This window comes from Vitis vinifera, chromosome 18 (genome assembly GCF_030704535.1).
Source record: "Vitis vinifera cultivar Pinot Noir 40024 chromosome 18, ASM3070453v1".
In the NCBI taxonomy this organism is placed as follows: Eukaryota; Viridiplantae; Streptophyta; class Magnoliopsida; order Vitales; family Vitaceae; genus Vitis; species Vitis vinifera.
The window spans coordinates 18,492,999-18,514,346 of record NC_081822.1 but is presented as its reverse complement, the minus strand read 5'-3'; the positions used below and the strand labels follow the sequence as shown (position 1 = coordinate 18,514,346).

Sequence of the window (21,348 nt, the reverse complement as noted above, 5' to 3'; positions counted from 1 at the left end):
AGTTTATGAACCCTCTAAAGCTTCAAACTCTTTTATCCTAGTTAGAACCATTAGGGAAGAAGAAGGTTACAGTTCAGCAAATCCTAAGAATATTAAGTTAACAGGTGTTAGAAGTCACACCAACGTGGCCAGACCATTTTACACTGAGGAAAATGAGTCTACTCAGGAATCACAACAGGATGAGTCCCCTGTTATGTCTCCTATATGATTAACATTATAAGCCTAAGTGATGAGGACTTTGAAATCAACAAGGATCTCTTAAGAAAGGACTTCTATTCTAAAGTCAATAAGCAAAGGAAAGATTGGTTCTTTAGCACTGTCCCTAAAGACATTAGAACCCTCTACCAAGAAGAATTTTATGCTTACTTAAGACAAGAAAAGAAAAACATTAAGTTTTGGATTTGGTTTGAACTCTTCAAACATGAGGAATATCCAGACTACCCCTGTAAGCATGTCAATAACACTAAGATTTGGGTCACTAGTGATAGTGTAGACCCTCAATTTTGTCCTCCTAGCACGTGTCCTATTAGATACTTGTTCGATACTTTACAGTAAATTCCCTGGTGGCCCATTACTACTCGTGTAACTTATGTTTTCAGAGCCACTTTGGAGACTTTGGTTTAGGGGTTCATCCGGCTCCACATTATGACCTTGACTGCTCTTCAAGTTTAGATTAGGCTTCACTTAGATGCACTTTAGGTTAAACTTAGCTAGGCCCACCTTGTCTCACCCTAGGCCCGTATAGGTATACCCGACCCATTAGACACCACCTTAAGTCATTTTGATACTTTAGGTCTGCTTAGGCCCGCTTAAGCCCACTTGGCCCATTAGACATTCTTAGCGTGACTTGCATAGTTGCATGACTTGTGTGACTCAATTTATTTATTTATTTATTTTCATTTTTTATTATTATCCATCACTTTTATTTGATCATTTATTATGTTTTTATTTATTTATTTATTTTCATTATTATCAATCATTTTTGGTTATTTAGTTATTTATTATTCTTATTTATTTGTTTATTATCTTGTTATTTATTCACTTATCTATTATTATCATTTTATCATTCTCCCATTTATTTATTTATTTTATTACTTATTTATTTAATTTAATAATTTGAAATTTTTATAGAAGAAGTCTACCATTGGAGAAGTTTTTGAAAACGGTAAGACTCTTTAGATGATATGCATGGATTGTAGGTGATGTGCAGGGATTGGCATTGTTTGAAATTTAAAAAAAGAGTTTTTCCGATGCATAAGAGAAAATTTGGAGAGAGGAAGACTCCTCACGTAGAAGAACTGTTATTTGCTATAGAAAGCTCTAACAGATGGGTTTTTTTGGGGGAGAAAAAAAGAAAAGGAAAAGAAGGATAGGAGATTCAGGGATTTTTTCTAGGGGAACTGTCTTTGTGGAGGAGATCGTTTTGGTGGGAAGAAGCAAAACAGGAATTCACGATTGATTTTAGAGGATTTCGGAGAAGAAAGGGAAGCCAAGTAACCCGGTGAAGATTGCTCAGGTACGTTTTCAGCCATTTTCTATGTCTTCTTTTATGTTTGATTCCTGATGCTTCTCTGATAATTCTGAGCATTTACTTCACTGTTTGGAGTGGACATCAAGGGCCACCTATTTATGTCGTTGAATCGAAGTTGTCTATGAACTTGCTCTATTATGGTTGTGTTCTTGATTTCTTTGAATCTTTCTACAAATAGCTGAAACAGAGATTTGTGCTTAAGCTTGAATGTTTGTGGAATCTTGATAAAGTTCTAACTAAATTCGTCTTGACATGTTCAATTCTTCTAGCCCTTTTGAAAACAATGAATTGTGGCTTGCCTTCTCACCCATCTTCATCTCCCTTGCCTCTTTTTTTTTTTTTTTTTTTTTTCTGGATTATTTTTCTTGTCTTCTGCTTCTATGTATTTCTTCCTTCTCCCTCCTTTGGTGTTCTGGGCTACGGAGACCATAACAGGATGAATATTCCGAGAAAGGTAGGAATTCTATAAAGGCTGGGTATAACAAGGTTACCTAGGGTTAGACTAGATAGATGCAGAGGTTACCATAGTTCCTGAAGGTTCTTAATTTGTGGCGTTCTGGGTTCAATGTTCGGAGATTTTAACTATGAAGATGTTTCTCTGATGTTTGTAATTGATGGATGAATCTGCATCCTTTGGGTTTTATACGGTAAAAAAGAAAAAAAGAAAAAAAAAAGGAAAGCTGAACCATCTGAAGTCACCTTTGATATTGAGATAGTAGAATGCGTTTGGACATGTGATAAAAATTAGGAGTCAACTATCAAAATTGTTGAATGGATGAAAATTATGAAAGGTTACAAGGTTGCAGTTTGTGGGTCAGTTGGGTCAGTTTGTGAGAACTAATTTGGATCCTCTAGGAGAGTATTCAGATCAAGAAATCCGGGAGGTACTGAATAAGTGTCGTCTTGCAGAGATCGTAGGACAAGATAAAAGATATTGTTCGTGTTCTGAAGGTTACAGTGAAATTAAGATGTTACCCCAAGGACTACATTCAGGAATTTATGGCAGAGGCGGTATCATTCATATCGAGGAATGTACCAGTTGAATAGCTGATAAAAAAAGTGTTAAAAAGATCATGTTGGAAGTTGTAAAAAAAAACCATTGCTTATGAGAGAATCAGGTGTCTGCTTTCTTTTATTATGCTATGAGAGAAACTTCATCCAGGTTTCATTCAAGAGTAGAGAAAGTATTGCGGATATTGATGGACAATTCCATTGTTGGAATTGATGATAAGCCCATACAAGGTTCAGACAGTGTTGTTGAAGTCATAATTACTGTCTTTCAAAGAAATGTGAGGAGAACAGTTCTTCCAAAACAGTTTCTGTACGACTTACAATAATCAACACAGTGCTGAAGGCAACAGTTGTTTGATCTGGTATGGACATCAGATTGATGTCTGAGGGTATATTGAAGATACAAAGAAAAACATCTACATCGGATTTCAGGTTCTGAATTAGGTCCAGAAACCCGCAAGGGCTCCAAGAGCACAAGGATGAAGTTATTTTGATATCCAAGCTCCAACACCTCGATTTTTTCAGGCTTTTGGGGTTGTCATATTGAAGAAGGAAGGATGCTAATCTATGAATACGTGCTTAACAAATGTCTGGACTATTTTTATTTTTTGATCAGAAAAGAAGTGCATCATTGGCTTGGCAAAGGACGCTTTAAGATTGTCACAGGAGTTGTAAAAGGACTTCTTTTCCAGCAATACATTATTTGACAGTGAGCTGCACCCCAACATTTCAAATTTTGTCATGACAAGAGCTTTTGAGAAAGATCAAACTGAAGCAAAAACAAAACAATGTTTATATGGGCCTCAGAGTATGTAGTTGATAGAAACTTTTGAGATAAGGTATGATGTCTTTAGTTTTGATGTGCTTTTGTTAGAGACTCTGAGTGGCAAAAAGAATGGGGAGGTTGTCATCCAAACCATTACAACAATCTTACGGGGCTTGTAGCTTCAGGCATGGCTGATTCGGAATGAAAACAAGGCTTTTTGCTGATGGATGTATCCGAAGGATTCATGTGTTGGTCTCAATCACTATTCAGGCAACCTTATTATGTGTCCAAAAGCAGACTGGTTAAGAATGCTTCCTGCAGTTCACGTGTTGGGTAATGAGGAGGCAGTATTGCTGCAATCTAAACAGCCAGGTTTCTTTATAGAAAGCTGTTCCACTGATGGTAATGACAAAAGATGCTTAATGAAGAAACTGTACCCCAAACAAGTGAGATCCTTACCGTCTATAGTCATTTATCAGAAGTAGCTTCGACTCTCAAATGCTGCAAAGTCATCTCATTCCTCTGTATCAGATAAAGTTCATGGCAGCACAGGACGAGAAGCTGAAGGCTTTTATAGAGTTGCTTATAAACATGAAAATCCTGAAGCTATATGCTTGGGAGACACACTTCAAGAGTGTTATAGAAAGGTTAAGGATTTGATACAGCAACAGATTGCTCCTGTTACAACTCCTCAAACATCGGGTGAAGACAACTCTGCTTTGTTTCGCTTAATATTCCAAAAATTCGAGCATTGCTGATGGCCTCTGAATGCATAGGACCACTTATATTGTTGATGCAATCTGATAACAGCACAACCGTAGAATCTGGTATTTGTGCTTTTCGAGAGATTGTTGGATGATGAATAATTGGTGGAGCTTGCAGCAACTTATGACATTATGGATCTAATTGTTAACATGGTTTCTGGATCAAACCATCAACTCATTGAGACTTGTATCTGTGTTCTCTCAAAGTTGGGGAAGGATCGAACTCTCCTCTAGCTAGACATGGTCAAAGCTAGTATTATTGATAATTTTCTTGAGCTACTCCCTGTTGCACCCAGTTCATTATGCTCTTCAATATCAGAACTGTTCCGTACCCTAACATATAGCAGTGCAATTTCTAAAGGCTCAGCTGTTGCAAGAATTGTGGAACCCTCTTTTATGGTTTTGCTTTGTCCAGATTTCAGCATGTGGGGACAACATAGTGTTTTGTAAGTTCTTGTAAATATTTTGGAGAAATCACAAAGCCTTGCAACACTAAAGCTTACTTCTAGCCAAGTTATTGAATCACAGGTTTCATTTTCAGAGTCCATATCTCAAGAAATCCAGCAGCTAGGCACAAAATTACTATCTCATCTTCTTGCACAGGAACATTTTCAGCAGGATATTACAACAAAAAATACAGTTGTACCGCTCGTTCAACTCACGGGAATTGGAATATTGAACCTAGCAGACAGCAATCAAGGCATCAGAGAACACCTCTTTAAGCTGGCCAAAGGCAGTTGCAGATATTCAATAGTTGTCACATCCATAGCAGCTGATTATGGAGTCTAAAAATGATTTTAACTGCCTATTTATTGGAGAACAATCAGAATCAATGCAGCGTGGTCAATGGCACCCTCAATCACAAGGCAGTCCTACATATCAGGCAACTTGTCGCATGAATCAACATGTCCAAGAGGAGTTCCGTCAGTCAAAGCAGAGGACAGAGGGGTTCAATGGTGGTAGGGAATGTCGAACCAATATCTTTGACTCTAGGTACATAATTGTCAATGCAGGAAAATTTTCCAGCCAAGTCTCCTAATTACAGAACTCTCCCCTTACAAGGATAACTGAACTCTGAACCAAACTTATTAAACAATTTGGCAATGTTAAAGAGATGGCTAAAGAACTGGATACACTTTGGCAATGTATAGAAGGGTCAGGTGGTTTCAGGGATGCTTGCACCATATTCTAGAAAAGTTCAGTTATGGAATTAGAGTAAGGCATAGGCACCATTTCTGAAAACTGCTGAATGTGGCGGAGCATAATTGATCAATAACATGGGGAGATTAATCATCTGTTTGATAGGACAGTGCAAGTTTTGGCAAGGAAAGTATACATGCAAGGCATTGTAAAGCAAGCCACTGATAGCAAAATATTGGGACCTCTGGAATCGGTAGAAGTTGACTTCTGAATTAGAACTGAAGCGACGGAATATATTAAAAATAAACCAGGATCTGACAAATCAACTGATTGAATCAGAGAGGCATTTCAATGCCATTGAGCTTAATAAATTTGGTAAAAATGGTGGCAACAGAGTCTCCTATAGTCAGGCCTTGACTAATGGCGGTACCAGCACTTACAGTCAGGGTGATTACTACCCAAAAAGTGCTATTTTACACCTTTAATGCATTATGTTTTAAGCACTTTTGTGTAGTAGTTCTCCATCTTTAGTCCAATTGGCATGTTAAGGACCTAGCAATGTCTTCTAATCATATTTGTGGCTAGTTTTAATGTTTTGACAGCTTTTTGGATCATTAAGACAAGTCAAGCAAAGGAGAGAAGCAAAGAGAAGCAAAGTGAAGCAAAGTGAAAAAAATCAGAGGACAGCAGCTGCAGTCTTCTTTCGCACTTTTGGAGCACTTCCCGAAGTCCATTTTTTACATACTATATACCATTTCAAAGCTCTGGAAGTCAAGAATCCAACGTTTCAAACCGTACACGATTTGGAGCTGAAATGAGGAAGATATGACCTTCGGAAGCCAACTGCTCCAGGCTATGCGAAAATTTCGCATTCCACAAGGTGTTATGCGAAATTCGCATAACACCTTCAAAATTCGCATAACCCATGCGTGTTGCGAATTTTCCTCTGCTTTTGCCGACTCCACTTTAGATATTTTCCTTTGTATTTTGTGATGTAATTTCCTTTCTTATCCTTGTAACTAACCAATCACAAGCTTTTGCTTTTGTAAATACTATATAAGGGGTGCAAATCACCTCTTGGATGATATAGAATATAGAATACGTATTACGTTTGACACTGAGAATTTTTTACAGAGCTCTCTCGTTTCTCTTTTCTTTTTATTATTTTCTTTTTCTTGGAAGCCAAACAACCTCTGAGGATGTTTGCCCGGAGGATGAGAGGCTAAACTTTCGGTTTCTTGGAGTAAAGGAAGCTAGGTGAAAAGTCCAGATGAAAAGGTGGAAAGCTTCCATGCATTAAATTCAAGTAGTTGGAATTCATAAATGGCTTCTAAATCCAAAGTTTTGCTTTAAAATCCCTTAGAATCACTTTGAATGACCAATACATGGTAAGCTTCAGGTCCTTATGGATGCTTATTGCTAGATCCATATTAGTCCATTAGTTATCATGTACGAGTCATTGGAAAGTGATTCAAGGTGAAGACCCATAGTGTCTTAAGCCATTAATGGACCTTGACTACCATTTCTATTGACCTTTTATGGATTAAATCTTCATTGTCAAACCTATACCGGTTCGGGAAATAACTATAGGTTAAATCCCCAATGCGAGGAGAAAAATCTGGAATTTTCCACTTTCTATTCTGAACTTGATCCTAGCAACCCTTAGCTCCGGGAGACTTTCTTTCTTCCATTTTTAATTAGTTTATGTTAGTTTAGTTTCAAACACTTTCAAAACAAATTTTATTTTCTTTTAAACTTTAAGTTTTTGATCAAGGAAATCATTAAATACAATTTCTAATCTTGAGTATATCACTGGTAGAATGAAAACCCATCCCAGAGTTCGACCCTAGAGCCACTATACTATAGTAGCTTTGCTACGTTAGTATGAGGTCATAGGTTTTATAAATGTTTTTGATTAAATGACCCAATTGGAGTTACACGTGAATCAAAATGGCGCCGTTGCCGGGGATGGTGCCACAATACAGTGATGCAACCTTTTAGAGGCTACTTGTGATTTCCATCACAAGTTTGGTGAATTCCTTTTTTGCTAACTTCATTTCCTTTCATTTTATTTTTGTTAGGTTTATTTTCATTTTCTTTCTAACCTTAACTTTTTTCTAGGTTTCTTTTGTTTTTGTTGTTTTTGTTTTATTTCAGGTAAGTAGTAACTTGTGCATGCCCTATTGGATTCGGGACCAAGAGGGAAGATTAGTAAGGATTGAGAATCCTCAAGACACAGAGTTGGATATTTGTGTTAACATCATGGACCCTCCACCAGAGGATCAGAATTCTCAACAAGGTCAAGGGGGTAATCCCAATGCATATTTATCCATGAGGGATAGAATGCACCCACCAAGGATGAGTGCACCCTTATGCATCCTACCTCCTCTTGAGCAGTTGGTTATAAGGCCTCATATTGTGCCCCTCCTACCAAACTTCCATGGAATGGAGAGTGAGAATCCATATGCCCACATCAAGGAGTTTGAGGAGGTGTGCAATACCTTTAGAGAGGGAGGAGCTTCAATAGACTTGATGAGACTCAAGCTATTCCCTTTTACTTTGAAGGACAAGGCAAAAATATGGCTTAATTCTTTAAGGCCAAGGAGCATAAGGAATTGGGTTGATCTTCAAGCCGAATTTTTGAAGAAATTTTTCCCCACCCATAGGACCAATGGGTTGAAGAGACAAATCTCAAACTTTTCTGCTAAAGAAAATGAGAAGTTCCATGAATGTTGGGAAAGGTATATGGAGGCCATCAATGCTTGCCCTCATCATGGCTTTGATACATGGCTCTTGGTGAGCTATTTTTATGATGGAATGTCTTCCTCCATGAAGTAAATTCTCGAAACCATGTGTGGGGGAGATTTTATGAGCAAGAATCCGGAAGAAGCCATGGACTTTTTAAGTTATGTGTCTGAGGTGTCAAGAGGATGGGATGAGCCCAACTCAAGAGAGAAAGGGAAGTTTCCCTCTCAACCAACCCAAAATCCAAAAGGTGGAATGTACGTATTAAGTGAAGACATGGACATGAAAGCAAAAGTGGCAACAATAGCAAGGAGGTTGGAATAACTTGAGTTGAAAAAGATGCATGAAGTCCAAGCCATTTCCGAGACCCAAGCCCATGTCATGCCATGCACCATTTGCTAATCATGTGATCATGTGGTAGATGAGTGCCCAACCATGCCAGCTATGAGGGAGATGTTAGGTGATCAAGCCAATGTTGTGAGGCAATTTAGGCCTAACAACAATGCACCTTATGGAAACACCTATAATTCAAGCTGGAGAAACCATCCAAATTTTTCTTGGAAACCAAGACCACCTCCATACCAACCACAAGGCCAAACCCAAGCACCTCAACAAACCTCTTCAGTGGAGCAAGCCATTGTGAACCTAAGTAAAGTCATGGGTGACTTTGTGGGTGAACAAAAGGCAATCAACTCCCAATTGCATCAAAAGATTGAAAATGTTGAGAGTTCTCAAATTAAGAGAATGGAGGGGATGCAAAATGATCTATCTCAGAAGATAGATAATATTCAATACTCCATCTCTAGGCTTACCAACCTCAACACTGTGAATGAGAAGGGAAAGTTTCCCTCTCAACCAAGCCAAAATCCCAAGGGTGTTCATGAAGTTGAAACCCAAGAGGGAGAGTCTTCAAAGTTGAGGGAGGTTAAAGCTGTGATCACTTTAAGGAGTGGAAAAGAGGTTGATCAACCCCTGCCTAAGGTGAGGCAAGATGAAGAACTCATGTCAAAGAAAACCTTGGTTAAAGAGAAGAATAACCAAGAAGAGAAGAGTGGGAAGAAAAGTGCATCCAAATCAAGCATTGAAGAAGAGCCAAGGATAGTGATTAAAGAGGATATGATGAAGAAACATATGCCTCCCCCTTTTCCTCAAGCTTTACATGGAAAGAAGGAAATCAAGAATTCATCAGAAATTCTTGAAGTCTTGAGACAAGTGAAGGTGAATATACCCTTACTTGATATGATCAAGCAAGTCCCCACATATGCAAAGTTTCTAAAGGACTTGTGCACGGTCAAGAGAGGGTTACATGTGACAAAGAATGCATTCCTCACTGAGCAAGTAAGTGCTATCATTCAGAGTAAGTCTCCAGTTAAGTATAAAGATTCGGGATGCCCCACCATTTCAGTTAACATTGGAGAGACACATGTGGAGAAAGCTTTACTAGACTTGGGGGCAAGTGTGAATTTGCTCCCATACTCTGTGTATAAGCAACTGGGACTTGGAGGATTGAAGCCCACAGCCATCACTCTCTCCTTAGCTGACAGGTTAGTCAAAATCCCAAGGAGGGTGATAGAGGATGTTCTAGTTCAAGTGGACAAATTCTACTATCCTGTGGATTTTGTTGTGCTTGATACTGACCCCACTGTGAAGGAAGCAAACTATGTACCAATCATCCTTGGGAGACCTTTCCTAGCTACCTCCAATGCCATCATCAATTGTAGAAATGGGGTGATGCAGCTCACATTTGGGAATATGACCTTGGAATTAAACATATTCCACCTATGCAAGAGGCATCTTCACTTAGAAGAAGAGGAAGGATTGGAGGAGGTGTGCTTGATCAACACCTTGGTTGAAGAGTATTGTGACAAGAATTTACAAAAGAGCTTGAATGAAAGCCTTGAAATGTTTGAAGAAGGGTTACCTGAACCCTCTGATGTTCTAGCCATCATGTCTCCTTGGAGGAGACGGGAAGAGATCTTACCACTGTTCAACCAGGAAGACTCACAAGGAGCAACTGTGGAGGATCCTCCAAAGCTTGTTTTGAAGCCGCTTCCTGTTGATTTGAAATATGCATATTTGGAGGAAAATGAGAAATGTCCAGTGGTGGTTTCTTCAATTCTTACTAGTGATCAAGAGGATAGTCTTTTGGGAGTCCTCAGGAAATGCAAGAAAGCCATTGGATGGCAAATTTCTGATCTGAAAGGGATTAGCCCTTTGGTGTGCACCCACCATATCTATATGGAGGATGATGCAAAACCAGTGAGGTAGCCCCAGAGGAGGTTGAATCCTCACATGCAAGAGGTGGTGAGGGGTGAAGTTCTGAAGTTACTCCAAGCTGGGATCATATATCCCATTTCAGACAGTTTGTGGGTGAGCCCCACCCAAGTAGTCCCAAAGAAATCTGGAATTACTGTGGTCCAGAATGAGAAAGGGGAGGAAGTCTCTACATGTCCTACCTCAGGATGGAGGGTGTGTATAGACTACAGGAGGTTGAATTCAGTGACTAGGAAGGACCATTTCCCATTGCCTTTCATGGACCAAGTCCTTGAGAGAGTCTCAGGACATCCTTTCTACTGTTTTCTGGATGGGTACTCGGGGTACTTCCAAATAGAGATTGATTTGGAAGATCAAGAAAAGACAACCTTCACTTGCCCCTTTGGTACTTTTGCGTATAGGAGAATGCCCTTTGGTCTATGTAATGCTCCTGCAACTTTCCAAAGATGTATGCTGAGCATCTTCAGTGATATGGTGGAGCGCATCATGGAAGTCTTCATAGATGACATCACTGTATATGGAAGTTCTTATGAGGAGTGTTTGTTGCATTTAGAAGCTGTTCTCCAAAGATGTATTGAGAAAGACCTAGTGCTAAATTGGGAGAAGTGCCATTTTATGGTACAACAAGGAATTGTCTTAGGACATATCATCTCCAAGAAGGGCATTGAGGTAGATAAGGCAAAGGTGGAGCTAATTGTTAAGTTGCCACCTCCCACAAATGTTAAAGGAATTAGGCAATTCTTAGGACATGCCGGGTTCTATAGGAGGTTCATTAAGGATTTCTCAAAAATCTCAAAGCCTCTTTGTGAACTCTTGGTAAAGGATGCCAAGTTTGTGTGGGATGAGAAGTGTCAGAAGAGTTTTGAGGAACTGAAGCAATTCCTCACAACTGCACCAATAGTGAGAGCCCCAAATTGGAAATTACCTTTTGAGGTAATGTGTGATGCAAGTGACCTTGCTATGGGGGCTGTCTTGGGGCAAAGAGAAGATGGAAAGCCCTATGTGATTTATTATGCGAGCAAAACTTTGAACGAGGCTCAAAGGAACTACACAACTACTGAGAAGGAGTTGTTGGCAGTAGTTTTTGCCTTGGATAAGTTTCGTGCTTATTTGGTAGGGTCCTCTATAGTGGTGTTCACTGACCATTCCGCTTTGAAATACTTGCTAACCAAGCAAGATGCCAAGACAAGATTGATAAGATGGATCATTTTGCTCCAAGAATTCAATCTCCAAATCCAGGATAAAAAGGGGGTAGAAAATGTGGTAGCTGATCACTTGTCAAGACTTGTGATATCACATGACTCACATGGTCTGCCTATCAATGATGACTTCCCTGAGGAGTCTCTCATGTCAATAGAGGTAGCTCCATGGTATTCTCACATTGCAAATTTCTTGGTTACTGGAGAAGTACCAAGTGAGTGGAGTGCCCAAGATAAGAGGCATTTCTTTGCTAAGATCCATGCCTATTATTGGGAGGAGCCTTTTCTCTTCAAATATTGTGCGGATCAAATCATAAGGAAATGTGTTCCTGAACAAGAGCAATCAGGAATTCTTTCCCATTGCCATGATAATGCATGTGGAGGTCATTTTGCCTCTCAGAAAACAGCAATGAAAGTGATCCAATCAGGCTTTTGGTGGCCTTCTCTTTTCAAGGATGCCCACTCTATGTGCAAGGGATGTGATCGGTGTCAAAGGCTTGGTAAGCTAACACGCCGAAATATGATGCCCTTGAATCCCATCTTGATAGTGGATGTCTTTGATGTTTGGGGGATAGACTTCATGGGACCATTTCCAATGTCGTTTGGACATTCCTACATTTTGGTGGGAGTGGATTATGTCTCTAAGTGGGTAGAAGCAATCCCATGTAGGAGCAATGATCATAAGGTGGTTCTTAAATTCCTCAAGGACAACATCTTTGCAAGATTTGGAGTGCCTAAGGCCATTATCAGTGATGGAGGAACCCACTTTTGCAATAAACCTTTTGAGACTCTTTTAGCCAAGTATGGGGTTAAGCACAAGGTAGCTACACCTTATCACCCTCAAACAAGTGGCCAAGTTGAGTTAGCCAACCGGGAGATCAAGAATATATTGATGAAGGTGGTGAATGTGAATAGGAAGGATTGGTCTATTAAGCTCCTGGATTCCTTATGGGCTTATAGGACCGCTTACAAGACCATTCTTGGAATGTCTCCTTATCGCCTTGTTTATGGCAAAGCGTGTCATCTTCCAGTGGAGGTTGAATATAAAGCATGGTGGGCAATCAAGAAGCTCAACATGGATTTGACAAGAGCCGGGTTGAAGAGATGTTTGGATTTGAATGAATTGGAGGAAATGAGGAATGATGCTTACCTCAATTCAAAAATTGCAAAAGAGAGGTTGAAGAAATGGCATGATCAATTGGTAAATCAAAAGAATTTTGCCAAGGGACAAAGAGTCTTGCTTTATGACTCTAAGCTTCATCTTTTTCTGGGAAAATTGAAATCAAGGTGGACGGGTCCTTTCATAATTCATGATGTGCAATCAAATGGAGTAGTGGAACTACTCAACTTCAATAGCACTCGAACTTTCAAAGTGAATGGACATCGTCTCAAGCCCTATATAGAATCATTTTCCCGAGACAAGGAGGAATTCATCCTCCTTGATCCACCTTCAACATGAAAATACTTGGTTTATGGTTGAACTTAGTCTCTTCAAAGACTAAAGAGTTCATCCTCTTTTTGTTTTCTTTTAAGTTGATTTTAGTTTAATCTAGTTTTTTCTTGTGTTTTTCCATGTTTTGATTTTTATTTTTGACTTTAATGCCGTTCTAATGTGTTTTGAATTGGTTTTTTTGTGTTAACATTCAGGTGGGAAAGCTTGAAGAATGAAGTCATGGTGAAAGCAAGGCAAAACAGGGGAGAAAAAACCAAGTCTCAGCCATTTTCGCACAACACTTCCTGTTATGCGAAATTTTCGCATAACACACCCCTTATGCGAAAATGCTTTTGTGGCAATTTAAAAAAAAAACATGCTCTTGGTCCCTTCCCAAAATCCCTTATGCGAATTTCACAGGAATGCGAATCTTATGCGAACCTTGTGCGAATTCGTTTTTGGGACAAATTTTCAAAACCATGCTCTCTGTCTAGGTACCCACAAGAATGCGAAATTTTCGCATAACACAAGGTGTAATGCGAAATTTGCATTACCTTTTTAAAGACCGTGTTCTCCTCTTCCCATGCTCACTTTCTTCTTCATTTCTCTCAACATCTCTCTTCCAATCACCAAATCCCTTCCTTAAGTTTCTTTTCTTCATCATTCCCCACTCTCAACACCACCATGGCAGCCAATCTCCATAACTCCACCTCATAGCCGCGACAGTCATTATTCATCACCGTCCACCCCTTCAATTTTCAGCTCTTTCTACCATAAAAAACCTCCCAATTCCTCACTCAACACTCTAAATCCATCCCTCAACCAATTTCAGCCTTGTATTTACCAATCCAAAACCTCAAGCTAAGCATTCAAGCCACGTTTTCTTCAAAGAGAACCCATTGCCGCCGGGTAGAGGAGCTCCAATTTTCAAAATTTCTTCGTGAAAAAGCTCCAATTTCCAAGCCTATTCACCATGAAAAATCCTTTTCCTACCTTAGCCAGCATTTCCCACCCTCAAAAGCCAAAAATTTCCACCATTTGAATGAGCTTCAAAACTTCAAGTGGGCGTGTGAATAGTGCATGTGCGAAATTTTCGCATAACACTATGTGTTATGCGAAATTCGCATAACATCCCCCCTTATGCGAAATTTTCGCATAACCCCTACCTTGTGCGAATTTTTCAGTTTTTCCATCTCTGCCCTCCCCAATCCAAACCCTCTGAGCCTCATTTCATTACTTCATTATGCCTAAGACCCGAGGAGGACATACCTCAGCTCCCCAGAGCAGTGAGAGAGTCGCCCCTGTGCGGGCCCCACTAGATGTGCCGCCACATTTAGCTGATTCTGCCTCTCAGAGCAGATACCATACGAGGAGAGCATCTGCCACACCTGTGGCCCCTACTCAGATTCCACCTCGGGCTCCTCCTACAAAGAAAGCCAAGACTTCAGAGCCAGGAGAGTCCTCTAGAGCACCTCGGGATTCACAGTCTCAGCCGCCTTCCACCAGACGCCCTAGACCCAGCTCGCCCATTGAGGGCAACTCAGATTGCCGATCCAAAGCATTTCATGTCGAGGCATATTTTGATCACACTATTTTGCGCCAGCAGACTAACTTGCGGGATTCATACAGCCTACTTGAGAGGTACCATCTTGTACCCTTTATGACTCTGCCCCAGTTCTTTTATCCTCGAGTAGTTTTAGACTTTTACCAGTCTATGACTACTCGTGGCGTCCCGGTACCAGCCTCGATATTTTTTACCATTGATGGACGCCAGGGTATTTTGGGGGCTCGACAGATTGCCGAGGCTTTCCATATCCCTTATGCACCAGCTGATCCCACTGCATTTAGATGCTGGGCCCCACTTTCTGAGTGGGACATGGTTCGTAGCCTATCTCGAGGGACATCTTCCCAGAGGACCATTTTCAGGAGGGAGCTTCCCCCAGGGATGCTCCTAGTTGATGTGGTGCTTCACACCAACCTTTTTCCTCTTCAGCATACAGTACAGAGGCGAGGGGCCATTTTAGAGACATTATTTCGTATCTCTTAGGGCTACTACTTTGGTCCTCATCATTTGATTATGGCCGCTCTCCTCCATTTGAGGAGAAGGTGCATAAGCGGCGTCTTACGAGGGCGACTTCCATTCAGTTACTTTTCCCTCGGCTGCTATGCCATGTTTTGGCACATATGGGTTTTCCTGCAGACCCTCAGGCTGAGCCCCGCCGCCATTGTCGAGAGCGCTTCTCTCTTGAACAATGGAATCAGCTATGGCTCCATCAGCATTCACCAGAACTTCCCGAGCCAAGGGAAGTCCCTCCTGCTCCATCCACTTCAGCTCCCTCGGAGCCTGTACCAGAGGCAGCATCATCTGATGCCCCACCTGCTGTTCCTCCTACCGCAGAGCCGCCCATCACTATCCCTGGTTCAGAGTACCGTGCCTTGCTCGCTTCTTTTCAAACTCTGACCACTACTTAGACAGCCATTATGGAGCGCATGGACCACTTCCAGATTCAGCAGGACCAGCAGACTCTCATTCTCCGTGAGATTCAGCAGCACCTCGGTCTTGTGCCACCAGCTCCACCTGTAGCGGTGCCTTCCTCAGTTCCAGCAGAGGACCCCTCCTATCCACCAGAGGAGCCTACTACTTGATCATACGATCACTCCTCTCCCTTTTTTTTGTATCTATATTCTATGTTTTTGGATGTCTTATGTATTTTGGACCACTTTTATACTGGGATTGGATATATTCCATGTTTGTCTTGTATATTGTACTCTCTCAGTTTATATAGACATCTTCCTTTTTGTGTATTTTAGCTATTCCTTTTTATTTCCTCTAATCATCACTCTTATGATTTTTCTTTTCTTATGCAACATGTGGTTTCTCCTCTCTATTCAGAGTACCTTACTATCAGGAGGTATCACTTCCTCCCTTTTATTACCATTTGCTTTTAGAACATTGGAGACAATGTTCATCCTAGTTGGGGGGAGAGTTGAGGAAGTAATTTGTTGAATTTTTTTTTTTTTTTGGTTAAGTTATTTTGCTAACAAATTTTTTGCAAACTCTCCTTGTTTTCTTAAAGATAAATTCTCAAAAATAAATAGGAGAAATTAAATTTTTATCTTATTGCCATAGTCTTAGAGTTTGTATTGTGCTTATTAAAGTTGATAAATTGTTGAAGCTCCTTTTGATTTCAATCTTAAGTCTTCCACTCTAATCTTTTCACACACTGAACACATTAGATTCCAGTTATAAGATGGAAAACTTTTTCACCCCCTAAACTTAGGAAATTTTTGACTTGGTGCAATTGACCTCATTCTATTAGTGTTGGGACACCTTATAAAAGGCCAAAGTGTCTTATGAAAAATTTTGCTTCACTTGCTTTGAAACCCGAGCAAGGTCCGAGGGGTATATGGTGAAAATCTTTAAAACCTGGTGCCCTAAGCCTTCAATAGTTGGGAGCCACCGACCTCACTGCTCGTTACATGGGTGGATGGGTGGAGTATATATGAGTGTAATAAAAAAAAAAAAAAAAAAAAAGAGGTGCGTTCTTAGCCTTCTATATATGAGTTAGTGTTGCTAAAGTTAGAGAAAAACCTTAGTTGGGGGGAGAATATAGTTTGACACACTATAACTGGAAACTAAGCATCTTAACACTTAGATTTTTGTGGAAGATTAAGAGTTGGTCCTTTGGGAGTGGAAATTATTTTGATACTCAAATTTGCATAATGCCCGCTCTTTGAATGTTGTGATAGGTAAGTTATTTGATGACTCTTGTTGATGATTGAGTTTTATATCCTTGACTTGCCACGAGAGAGTTTGATCCAATCATGCCACGAGAGAGTTTGATCCAATCATGCCACTTGGTTATTTTTTGGAGTGATCAGCATGATTTTGTAAATTATTATATTATCTATTTTTCTTTATTTTTCTTTCCTTCATTGCTCAGGGACTAGCAATGTGTCAGTTGGGGGGAGTGATTACTACCCAAAAAGTGCTATTTTACACCTTTAATGCATTATGTTTTAAGCACTTTTGTGTAGTAGTTCTCCATCTTTAGTCCAATTGGCATGTTAAGGACCTAGAAATGTCTTCTAATCATATTTGTGGCTAGTTTTAATGTTTTGACAGCTTTTTGGATCATTAAGACAAGTCAAGCAAAGGAGAGAAGCAAAGAGAAGCAAAGTGAAAAAAATCAGAGGACAGCAGCTGCAGTCTTCTTTTGCACTTTTGGAGCACTTCCCGAAGTCCATTTTTTACATACTATATACCATTTCAAAGCTCTGGAAGTCAAGAATCCAACGTTTCAAACCGTACACGATTTGGAGCTGAAATGAGGAAGATATGACCTTCGGAAGCCAACTGCTCCAGGTTATGCGAAAATTTCGCATTCCACAAGGTGTTATGTGAAATTCGCATAACACCTTCAAAATTCGCATAACCCATGCGTGTTGCGAATTTTCCTCTGCTTTTGCCGACTCCACTTTAGATATTTTCCTTTGTATTTTGTGATGTAATTTCCTTTCTTATCCTTGTAACTAACCAATCACAAGCTTTTGCTTTTGTAAATACTATATAAGGGGTGCAAAATCACCTCTTGGATGATATAGAATATAGAATACGTATTACGTTTGACACTGAGAATTTTTTACAGAGCTCTCTCGTTTCTCTTTTCTCTTTATTATTTTCTTTTTCTTGGAAGCCAAACAACCTCTGAGGATGTTTGCCCGGAGGATGAGAGGCTAAACTTTCGGTTTCTTGGAGTAAAGGAAGCTAGGTGAAAAGTCCAGATGAAAAGGTGGAAAGCTTCCATGCATTAAATTCAAGTAGTTGGAATTCATAAATGGCTTCTAAATCCAAAGTTTTGCTTTAAAATCCCTTAGAATCACTTTGAATGACCAATACATGGTAAGCTTCAGGTCCTTATGGATGCTTATTGCTAGATCCATATTAGTCCATTAGTTATCATGTACGAGTCATTGGAAAGTGATTCAAGGTGAAGACCCATAGTGTCTTAAGCCATTAATGGACCTTGATTACCATTTCTATTGACCTTTTATGGATTAAATCTTCATTGTCAAACCTATACCGGTTCGGGAAATAACTATAGGTTAAATCCCCAATGCGAGGAGAAAAATCTGGAATTTTCTACTTTCTATTCTGAAATTGATCCTAGCAACCCTTAGCTCCGGGAGACTTTCTTTCTTCCATTTTTAATTAGTTTATGTTAGTTTAGTTTCAAACACTTTCAAAACAAATTTTATTTTCTTTTAAACTTTAAGTTTTTGATCAAGGAAATCATTAAATACAATTTCTAATCTTGAGTATATCACTGGTAGAATGAAAACCCATCCCAGAGTTCGACCCTAGAGCCACTATAATATAGTAGCTTTGCTACGTTAGTATGAGGTCATAGGTTTTATAAATGTTTTTGATTAAATGACCCAATTGGAGTTACACGCGAATCACAGGCTTTGACCAGTAGGAACTGTCAAAATATTGTGTGAATGACCGAATACCTTGGCCTTGAGTTTTGTATATTATATATAGACTTTACAAGGATGCTTTACATGGAAAGCAAATAAAAGCAAATAAATTCTAGCATGATTCTAGCCCTATACATGTAAACTATAATCTGTCAAATAATACATGCTAACTGTACAGAATAATAAATGGAGAAATAAGGAAACAATTGTGGGCTAAAATAAGGAAAGAAGGGTGGGCTAAATTAAGGAAAGAAGTGTGGACAGCAAGTGTGGGCTAAAATAAGGAAGGAAGTGTGGACAACAAAGTTGTCCTTTGACAGCCCCACTCAAATTGATGCAGGTTGATCAACAAACATCAATTTGCTACTTAGCAAGCAATGTCGATGACGAGGGAGAGCCTTGGTGAAGATATCAGCAATTTGTAAGTCAGTGGAAATATGTGGAAGAGTGATAACACGAGCTTCAAATGCTTCACGGATAGAGTGACAGTCCACTTCAATATGCTTTGTGCGCTCATGATAGACAGGATTGACCGTGATCTGAATAGCGCTTGTATTATCGGCATATAGAGGTGTAGGATCGATCTCAGAAAAATCTAACTCCGTGATTCATGCCCAATTGGTGTCTCAGCTGATTCGTGTCTAGCTGGTGCTCCTTGATTGAGGGAGTAATCAACAAAATTTATAACCTATTACACCATATACTAGGGTAGCAAAGAAAAAGCTACTGTAGCATAGTGGCTCTAGGATCGTTCACTAGGAAGGGTTTTCAAATTATAAATGATACCAATTCAAAGTGAATTGGTGCTGTTTCATTTCAAGGTTAGCTTAAGAAATAAAACACAAACTTTGGTTGAAAAAGGTTTAGATTTAAACTAACGGCACAACAAGTAATGGAAATTAATTATGAAGAAAAACATTCCTTGGAGATTTAGGTTCACAGGGGAGGTTCCTCATGCAAAAACATAGCTCTGGTCAGTTGGTTCATTTCCTCGCATTAGAGAATTAACATATAGTCAATTCTCTAACCGGTGTTGTACAGATGCATCCCTTAATTGGATTTCAGCTCTAATTCCCTCTCACTGATGCAACTTGCAATGGTTCGTGCCTCTCACTTAGCATTTACCATTCAAGGTGATCTTTAACCTTGGACTTCCCTTCTCAAGCTCGTAAGAGATAACTAATGGATGTCTCCTTGGAGTCCAAAAGCTTACCAAGTGTTGGCAATTCTAGAAAATCCTACCTTCAAGTCACCTCCCAGAGGCTCGCAAGGGGTAAACTAGTGCATCCCCATGGACAGAGATCACTTGCCTTACCAAGTGTTGGCCCCGGTGACTCTAAGGCGTTTTAAGTTAACTAAAAATATAGAAATCACTAAAGGATCACACTTTCTCTTCATTCATGGCTGAAACCACAAAGCTACTAATTCTTGCACTTGGAACCTTTCCCGGCAAGCTTAGCTCCAAGGAACTAAAGGTTTAGTTACTCATTTTCTGGGGAAACTTCCTCAGAGAGTGCATAACTAGTAAATGAAAAATACAATCAAAGTGAGAAGGTAAGGCAGAGCAAAGGCTCTGTATTTTACTTTCTTTCAAACTTTTTACAAAAGGGTCGTCGTCCTCTCCCCCTGAGAACAGGCTCCCGAGAGCTATTTATATGAAAATTACAATAATAATTATTACATGGATATTCATCCTTTTTCCTAACTTAATAACTAAGGAATCCTATAATTGGTGGCTTAAAAGGAGAGTTTTGGGATTTAGACAACAAAAATCTGAAGAAAAATATCTCAATGTGTCGGTCGCAAATATCGGGAAGCACTAAGGACCATTTCGCAGACGCACAAAAAGGGCTGCGAAATCACTTCGCAACAAAAGGCTGATTTCGCAGCGCTGCGAAGTTGGCTTTCAACTTGCGGTGTTCGGCTTCCAACGGCTGTAACTCCTTCATTTCAGCTCCGAATTGCGCACCGTTTGAAGCATTGGATTGCTGACTTCCTGAGCTTCAAAACTACATATAGCATGAATAAATTGGACTTCAGGAGGTGCTCCAAAAGTGGCTGACATGACTGTCATAAAAAATGCTTCATGGCAGATTTCTCTTTTTTCACCTCCTTGCATTCCGGATTTGCTTATGGAAAAGGACTTCAAAGCTTTGGTTTTTCATGTTTCTGAGCTTTCAATTGCTTTGCCATGGATTCCAAATAACTCTCCTCAATCTCATATTGCTTTGGTGATCAAAAAGCTATCAAAACACCAAAACTTAACACAAATTGATTAGAAGTGCTTGCAAAGGTCCTTAATATGTTAATTGGGTTAAAAGGCAATAACTACTACTCAAAAGTGTTTAAAAGAGTTAATTACAAGCTATGAAATAACACTTTTTGAGTAGTAATCACTCCCCCCAACCGACATATTGCTAGTCCCTTAGCAATGAAGGAGAGAAAAATAAAAATAAAAATAATAATAAAAAAAAATAAACAATACTATAATTTACAACATCATGCTGATCACTTCAAATTTTTTTTAAGTGGCATGATGATCTAACTCTCACATGGAACATTAAAGAAATATAAACTCAAATTTCAACAAGAGTTATCAAAAACTTTGCTAAACACTATTGATCAAGGGAATGCATTATGCAAATTGAAGTTTTAAAATCATTTTCACTTCCGAAGAACCAAACTTTATTCTTCCACAAAAATCTAAGTGTAAGATGATAGTTTCCGAATATAGCATGCTAAACTAATCTCTCCCCCCAACCTATCTCTTTTCAACACTTAGCAAACTGACCAAATTCAATAGGCAGAGAACACACTTTTTTTTTTAGAAGGTACAAGGCTTAAGAGGTATTCTTTTCTGAATTGTCCATGTAACGGGGGTCCATCGATGACTCCCAACCAATTAAGGTTTAGGGCATCAAGCTTTAAGGATTTTTCAACCACTAACTCTTAGGATTTTACCCCGGACTTTTGAGAATGAATTTTTAATACCCAAGCACCTACCA

At 39.5% G+C, this 21,348-nt stretch overlaps 1 long non-coding RNA gene across 1 annotated transcript; it reads left to right on the top strand.

The window, feature by feature from the left end:
* The first annotated feature begins 1,195 nt into the window (after window positions 1–1,195).
* LOC132253251 (uncharacterized) lies at window positions 1,196–6,343 on the top strand. Its single transcript, XR_009465101.1, has 2 exons — window positions 1,196–1,516; window positions 5,798–6,343. It is a non-coding gene; the product is annotated as an uncharacterized LOC132253251 (long non-coding RNA).
* Window positions 6,344–21,348: the final 15,005 nt, after the last annotated feature.